This window comes from Lygodium microphyllum, chromosome 4 (genome assembly GCF_053477565.2).
Source record: "Lygodium microphyllum isolate KBCC chromosome 4, Lygodium_microphyllum_v1.1.10, whole genome shotgun sequence".
Classification (NCBI taxonomy): domain Eukaryota; kingdom Viridiplantae; phylum Streptophyta; class Polypodiopsida; order Schizaeales; family Lygodiaceae; genus Lygodium; species Lygodium microphyllum.
In genome coordinates, this window is record NC_141138.1 from 52733053 (window position 1) to 52741115 (window position 8063).

An 8063-nucleotide genomic window follows, 5' to 3' on the forward strand; every position below is an offset into this window, starting at 1 on the left:
TAGGATATCAAATCTTCCACCACCACCACCACCTTTCTCTATATTTATTTATATACTTATTTATTTATTTATTTATTTATTAAATGTTCCTTTCCATCTCTAAGCAAGTATACTTGAGATCATTTTTTAAACTCATCCAAATGTATTACCACACTACAAATTAAGAGAAATGAGGTGCAAGCTTTCTTATGTGAGCACGTGTTGGTGTATAAATACATTTACATTTGCATCCATTCCAAGCACTCAAAGATGCACATAGTACAAATGCTTACATGCCCAATATACCTTCCATTTTGCAATATGATCCATCAAATTTTGACAAATATATGTTGGGTTCTTTGCAATGTGCACATCGTAACACTTCTCTAAGACACTTAAGTTGGGTGTCTCTGGTTTAAAAACCTCATGTTTCAAGGCTTTCATCACTATGTGGCCCTTCACAATTACATCTGTTAGGCTTGAAACTGCTACACCTTTTCCCAATAACATGGTTAAAGTGCATAGGAGTTAGTAATAGTTTATTCAACAAAACTCATACCCTTTTGCATCATGAATAGCATTCCATACTCCTGGCTTTTGGGATTCCAAGAATGTATCATGGATGGAAAAATCTAATAGATTACTATGCACTGTCTAATGAATTTTGTTTGTTATTTTATGTTTTTGAGTGTGAGATGTTGAAGATTGTGCTGTCTAATGAATTTTGTTTGTTATTTTATGTTTTTGAGTGTGAGATGTTGAAGATTGTGTGGATAATGTTTTAGGTCTTGTGGCATGTAGTGTCTATTGTCTTTTTTTAGCATGTTAAAGTAGGTAAAAACACATGGTGATCATGTGGGCTTTTCAAGATTCATGGGATTAAGCACAAATTTTGAAATCTATGGATAAAGAAGAAAATCAAATTTTCTCTTTAATATGAAGGAAATTATGGTAGGTAGATTATCGAAGAAGTATTGTTCTGCATGAATGTATGTCAAAGGGAAACTTATTCTTCAAAAGAGTTTTGATTAGAGCAAGAGCAACACATTTATGGGACTTAGAGGAACAATTATGCAAAAAGGATTGACATGTCCCTTCAAATCATGGAAGTAGTGAAGAATTTTAGGACATGGATAAATATCAAAGTGCTAAATTAAAGGAATCAAAAGTAGATAACATAGAAAATGAGTAGATTGAGATACCCATATACAACCCTCTCTTGTCTATAAGTACCCCCCACTATTTGAACTACAAAGGAGGCTACAAAGTTTAATTGTTGGAATAGCAATGTTACCGTCCTGAGCTAGAGTTTCTCATTGAAGGCTAAACTTTGATCCATTTTACCACCATTGGAAACAAGAAAGAAAACATCAACATCTAATAAGATAGCACAATCACCTCAAAATCCCAAAGTCTAACAAACAAAGTTTTCAAGGAAAAAGAATCAATAACCTAATTGTCATGTTGCATCATTCGAGACAAGATGGATGGTGAGTGGATATGTATCCCTTTATGATGATGATATCAAGAAGCAACCGTTTGCAGCAATATCCAATGGTAAGGCAATGGATTGGTTAAGTGGTTATGGATTGAGAAGTTTTGATGGCTATATGACCTCAAACAAAGGTTTTTGGAAAGGTTCCAACTAGACAAGATAGTAGATGATATTATGGGTGAAATAAAAAATATTAAGTAGAAATGTATGTTGGTGCAATATTATGCTTAGAAGTTTTTGAACTACTTGAAGAAGGTACCAAATTCAGATAAAACTTCTTTGGAAATGACCATTGCTTATTTCATCAAAGGCTTGGATCGAAGAATTTGGAGTGCTATTGCTAATGTAGAAATTGATCCCCAATATTATGATTTAGTGTAAGCTCTAGCAACGAGGGGGAAAAGGCTTGGTTTAAGCCAACAATCAAGGAATAAGCATAATGAAGAGAATTCGAAATTTGAGAAGGAATGAAACTCAAAAATAGGAGAAGAGAAGGACTTGAGCTCTGAATTGGAGGAGGAGGAGGATAATGATGATGAGGATTTAGAAGATGAGGATGGTAAGAAGAAAAAGTGGAGTAATAATAATAAAAGCAAGAAGGGAACATGGCCATCTAAAAGTAAAAGGAAAAGCAAAATTTAATCTAAGAAATCTGAAACTAAATTGGAAAAGAAGATTAGAGAGAAATTGATAGATCTAGGAATTACTACAGAAGTGAAGAAGGCGACGTTCCCTCATATATGCTAGAAGAATGGATATGAGACTACAACATGTTGGTATAATCTAAATGTAAGAAGTAGTCAACCAGCACATATGATGTATCCAAGAGTGAGGCCAAGGGAACCCATACAAGTAAATCAAGTTATTCCTAATGGTAGACAACAAGGTGGATTTTGGGGGCCAAGGAGGTTTCTCCTTTGACAACCTTGGAATAGAACATAGGAACAACAAGATACACAAGGAGGACCACATCATTATTTTGGAACTCAAGGACATTACATTGGACCAAGTTGTGAGTTATGGGTAAAGCATAGAGCAAAGAGAGGAATACCAGTAGTACAAAGTCGGAATGATGTAAGAAGTAATATATTGTAGCAGCAAAACCAAATAAACCAGCCCTAGTTATAATAGTGTTGGTGGAATTACCTTCAAAAATGAGTACTGGAGAAGATTACATGATAGTACATTATGGACTATAGACTATAGTGCTTAGTAAGGAGTCAAGAAATGCAAGGGATTAGAAACCCAAGGATGTTATGCATGATAGATGTGATTGTTCATATTGCATGATGGTAGAAGACTATAAAGAGGATGTTGGTACCATGGCTATTGTACAATCCAAAACAAAAGACAACAAAAATTGGGAAATGCAAAAGCAAGTAAGAAATGCCACTATTAAGCGGGTTGCAAAAATGTAAAGGAAGAAGTAAAATCAAGACTACATTTCTAGAAGGAGAGATAATGACGATGAATAGGAGGATCTAAAAGAAGCAACTAAAGGTGGCATACAACAATTAGAAGTTCAAAAAAATGGTGGATCATAGGAGCTATTTCAAGCATTAGCCAAGTTGTCACTACAGTGAACCTTGGAACAAATATTGGATTTAATTACAAGATTTAAGGAGAAGTTTCTGACAAAAATAAGAGCATGGAAACATAAAGTATTTAATGAAGTAACTGGCCAGCAACAAGTATTGGAATATCCGAAAGTGGTTGCAACTCAACATGAGGTGGTGGATTATCAAGTTCCTACTATGCAAGTGGAGTATGGGAGGAAAGTATTAAATGATATTATCTTGGATGGGGAATCTAGCTATATTACTTATCTAAACCCACACCAAAGTTGTCATTAGCCCCTTTTCAAGTAAAATTGGTAGACCAAAGGAGATTACAACCATTGGGAATCCTAAAGAACCAAAAATTTAAAATAGCAAGTATCATTTTTAAAGTGAGCTTTATGGTTTTAAAGATCGATGAGATGGAAGGCTCCTACCAAATGAGCTTTATGGTTTTAAAGGTGGATGAGATGGAAGGCTCCTATCAAATGTTGTTAGGAAGACCCTGGTTCAAACTAGCAAAATTGAAGAAAGATTGGGATGCTGATGTAGTCACCTTTTCTTTAGGATCAAAGGAAATTTTATTGTGCACTATGAATAAGATTTTGCTAGATTAGAAATGTGGACCTATGATTGCCCCTAGCAAAGGAAGTAGAAGATGATGAGGAGGAAGAGTTCCTAAAGGCAACAAACCCTATAGTTGTTCCTATCTTTGAGATTGATGCACAAGGTATAATGCACAGATGCAGCATTCGGTCATCAAGAGAAACAAAATTACCATAGTCAAAAATTCAAGAGTGTAGGTTTGTGAAATAGAAATCTTAAGTCCAAAGCTCATTATCATAGCAAAGAAAAAGAATTTAGGATTGAAGGTCTCTGGTGAAGATTTGAAAAATGTAGGAAATTAGGATATAGAAGAATAGATAGAGCAATTAGGAATTTAGGAAAGTAGGACAATGATGAAGGACTAGTTCGACTATGAGGGACTATATGAGAAGGTGAGCCAACAAGCTAGTATTCAAGCTAAGCAAAGGTATGAACACACTATGATGCAATCATCAAGAGTATTTGAAGATGAAGTTTAGGAAGTTAATTTGAATACAAAAGATAACCTAATGCCTATAAAGGTTAGTCTATATGTAAACAAGGCATTTAAGCAGACGTTGGTGGAGTTATGTCAAGAATTCTAGGATATTTTTTGTTGGTAATACACAAACATGAAGGGATATGACCCAACCATATGTCAGTACCGCATAAGCCTAAAGAAAGATGCTAAGCCAATCATTCAAAGAAAGTATTGACTAAACCCAAATTATACCAATCAAGTGAAGAAGGAAATTGATAAACTACTTAGAGTTCGTTTTATCAAACCAAGTAATTAGCTTACATGGGTATCAACAATTGTTGAGGTCTGCAAAAAGAATGATAAAATGTGGCTGTGTGTAGACTAAAAATTTTGAATGGCGCAACAACCATTATGAATCCATTTCCTTTCCCCTTTATAGATTCATGATTGGATGATGCGGCTAGACATCAAATGTATAGTTTTCTTGATGGATTTTCATGTTACAATCAAATAAGGATAGCCTTGAAAGACCCTAATAAGACAAAATTCATAACTAAATGGGAGCATTGATCAATATGGTTATGAACTTTGGATTAAAGAATGGACCACCAAAATTTCAGGGGGCAGCACAAAAGACATTTGATCCATACTTGATGAGCTTTATGCGAGTCTTCTTAGATGTTTTTTGTAACTTTGGTAGAATAGATTATCATTTAGACATTTAAGCATGTGTTTTGAGAGATGTAGAAAGTTCGGTATGTCTTTGAATCCTTTCAATTTGGTATTTGCTACCAAAAGAGGAGTTTTATTGGGACACATCTTGTTTGAAGAGAGAATTTCAATATATCCAATAAAGATTTCAGTAATATAGAAAGTTAAAGTGCCAAGGAATGTACATGAGGTAATGTTGTTTGTGGAACAAATTAATTGGCATGGAAGATACCTCAAGTACTTATCTCATATTTGTACACCTATAACAACCTTAACAAAGAAAGGGATACATTTTTCATGGATGAAGGATAGGGCCAAAGCTTTTAATGTGCTCAAGAAGATGCTAATTGTTACTCTAATATTGAAACCCCCACAACAGGACTTACCATTTCATGTCTTTGTCGATGCGAGTTGTTCTAATGTAGGAGAGGGTACATGGCTAGTTTAGACCAATGTACTATGCTATTAAAAGGATATCAACAATGGAAAATAATTATACCATAATTGAAAGAGAGGCTTTAGGCATGATATATATTACTTTACAAAAAATCAAGTATTATCTGTTGGTAAATCAAGTGGTGTTCCAAGTGGATCATCCGGCTTTACTTTATTTGGTAAAGAAGCCACAACTTACAAGAAGATTGGCTTGTTGGATGTTACTTTTACGAGAGTTTGATTATAAGGTGATCCATACACCAGGCAGGGAGCATGCTATAGTAGATTTCCTGAGTAGATTGGAAGGAGAGGACTCCCATATTGAACCTATCATGATCAACCACGAGATGCTGAATGCTGTTTGAAGCCCAAATTATTGATGCAGATTCATACTATGATCAGATGTTGCAGTTCTTGACTAAGGTAGCTATGCTTAGTCATCTTACGCAGGATCAAGGAAGGAGGCTAGCCTTGCACAGTAGATCTTTTCAGATCATATATGGTGCTTGTTCAACACTCAAGAGGTGCGTACTTTTTTGGAGAGATAATAGGCGAAAAAAAATACTGCAAGTGGGATTACGGTGGCCAATACTGCTGGAAGATGCATATGAATATTATGTTTATGCGTCTCATGATGCTGATGACGATGGTGGCCACCAAAATGATGACGATGATCAGCACAGGTGCAAGCACTTATACAAGACGGCGCACCCGCAGCAACAAGGCATGTCACAAGCAGTGGGACGAGTGTATTGTTGCAAAAGTTGATTTTGCTAAAGATGATAGTGATGATGGCCAGCGCTTTGATAGCGATGATCTGCAGGGGTTTGCACGACAATCAAAGGCCAGTGTGATGATCAGTAAGGTTTACTAGCAGCCTCTAATGCTCCCGATCATGACCCAATAGCGGGGCACACTGTAGCAGCCAATGTAGCTGGTCACGATGAGGCCACGCCATCAGAAAACAGGCATGATGAAGTCCTCAGTAGTAGGCCGCACTGGCACTGGGCAGCGACCCAGCACAGACAGCAGACAACAAACGATGCTGATCGAGAACAGGGCGTGGTTGGCAGTGTGTTGGTGGCGATGATGATGAGGAAGGAGACAATTTCCCTTTCCTTTGATGATCTTGTCAGATGCACGACTGCTCACGTGGATTGCTGGTGGCATGAGTATCGTGATCAACAGTCACGTGCAGATGGTGAGGGTACAATACACCTTCACGTGGAGATGGTGAGGGTCCAATATACCTTGAATACTGTGTAGCAGGATTTGATCAACCCTAGTCCCCAGACGCGCCCCCCCGGGCCCCACCCCCACCAAAAGCAGGGCGTTTGCTTTTTTTCTCTCTCTTTAAAAAATAGTAATTTAAATCATCTTTTTAAATCAGTAAGTATTAATGTCAAGCAGTGAGAATTATTATACATGCATCAGATGGGTAGATCCAATCATCTTCCGATGTTCCTCCGAATACTTCTACCTCTATCACTCTCGAGAGTCGAGACTAGTTCAAGTCCTAGTGCACATGGAGAGGCACATTCTGAACTCCAACCACATTGAAGTATTCTCTTCTTTCACTTTCCAATCACAATTGGATTAAAATATCACATAGCATTTGCAAGGCATGAGGCAAGCTATGGTTCATTGTATTATGCTCCTCGAATTTAATAAGTTTCATGTTCTTCTCTTAATGCATTCAAGCTTCACTAACGTCCATCCCCTTGTCTCAATGTCCTAAAATTAAAAAATAGAATAAAAGATAAGAAAATATATTGCACATTCTATACCTCTAACTTAACAATCCTCATACAAGTCACATTCTATCCAATTAAGCAAAACCCATGTTTTGTCATGTCATTCTATTGAAAGAAAATTTTAAACCTATCTATTTATTTGCCCACATTTTGGAGTTGATGCATGAGCACCCTTCCTATTCCATGGCAAAACCATGCAAGCAACTTCATAATCAATGTATCCACAATTTCAATACAATGGAACCAAAATGTTGCACTACACAAAGCTTAACATGGGACATTGGACACCCTCTTATTTGTTCAAGAGGCTCGATCCACACAGTACAGTGACTATATCTCACCTAACTTTCACACATTCCATGAACACAACGATTTACTTATAGTGAGCCTACAAGGCACTCCATTGAGTCATGATGGTTGCACGTGGCAAACCCCATGATCCAAGCTAGTGCCCTTTGGTCCTTGACCCTCTACAACCCCCATATGCATGAGAGGCATATGGATTTGGCAAGAGAGAGTGTAGAGAGGAGATGTAGAGTCTCTCTCTCTCTCTCTCTCTCTCTCTCTCTCTCTCTCTCTCTCTCTCTCTCTCTCTCTCTCTCTCTCTCTCTCTCGTAATAGAATCAAGGAAGCAATAAGTGCACCGAGCTGGCACACACATGAATAGCCTCTTCTATTTTTTTTTCATCCTTTAAATATACAAAGATTAGGGTTAGGGTTTCCCCATCCCCCTTAGGCATCTCACCCTTTTTGTGGCCTTTTCTAACCGGTCATGGCCTTGTTTACATGCAAGTGAGGTTTAGCCTCGTTGAAAGAATAAACTAGACATAGAACAATAGTTGTTAGTTACGATTTACATGGGAGGGAGAGAGCCCGCCGACTCTCATAAAATAATGGCACCAAATGTTAGCAACATTAACTGACTTCTTCCAAATTTTGTAGAAAAATAACCAAAGTCTTCCAACACTTGCACCAAAATTTATACAACTTATTTTTCCTTGTCTTTTTCTTGTCTAATTCTCTTGTCTTTCTCCTTGATGTGTTTCCAATAGCAGTTGATGACATGT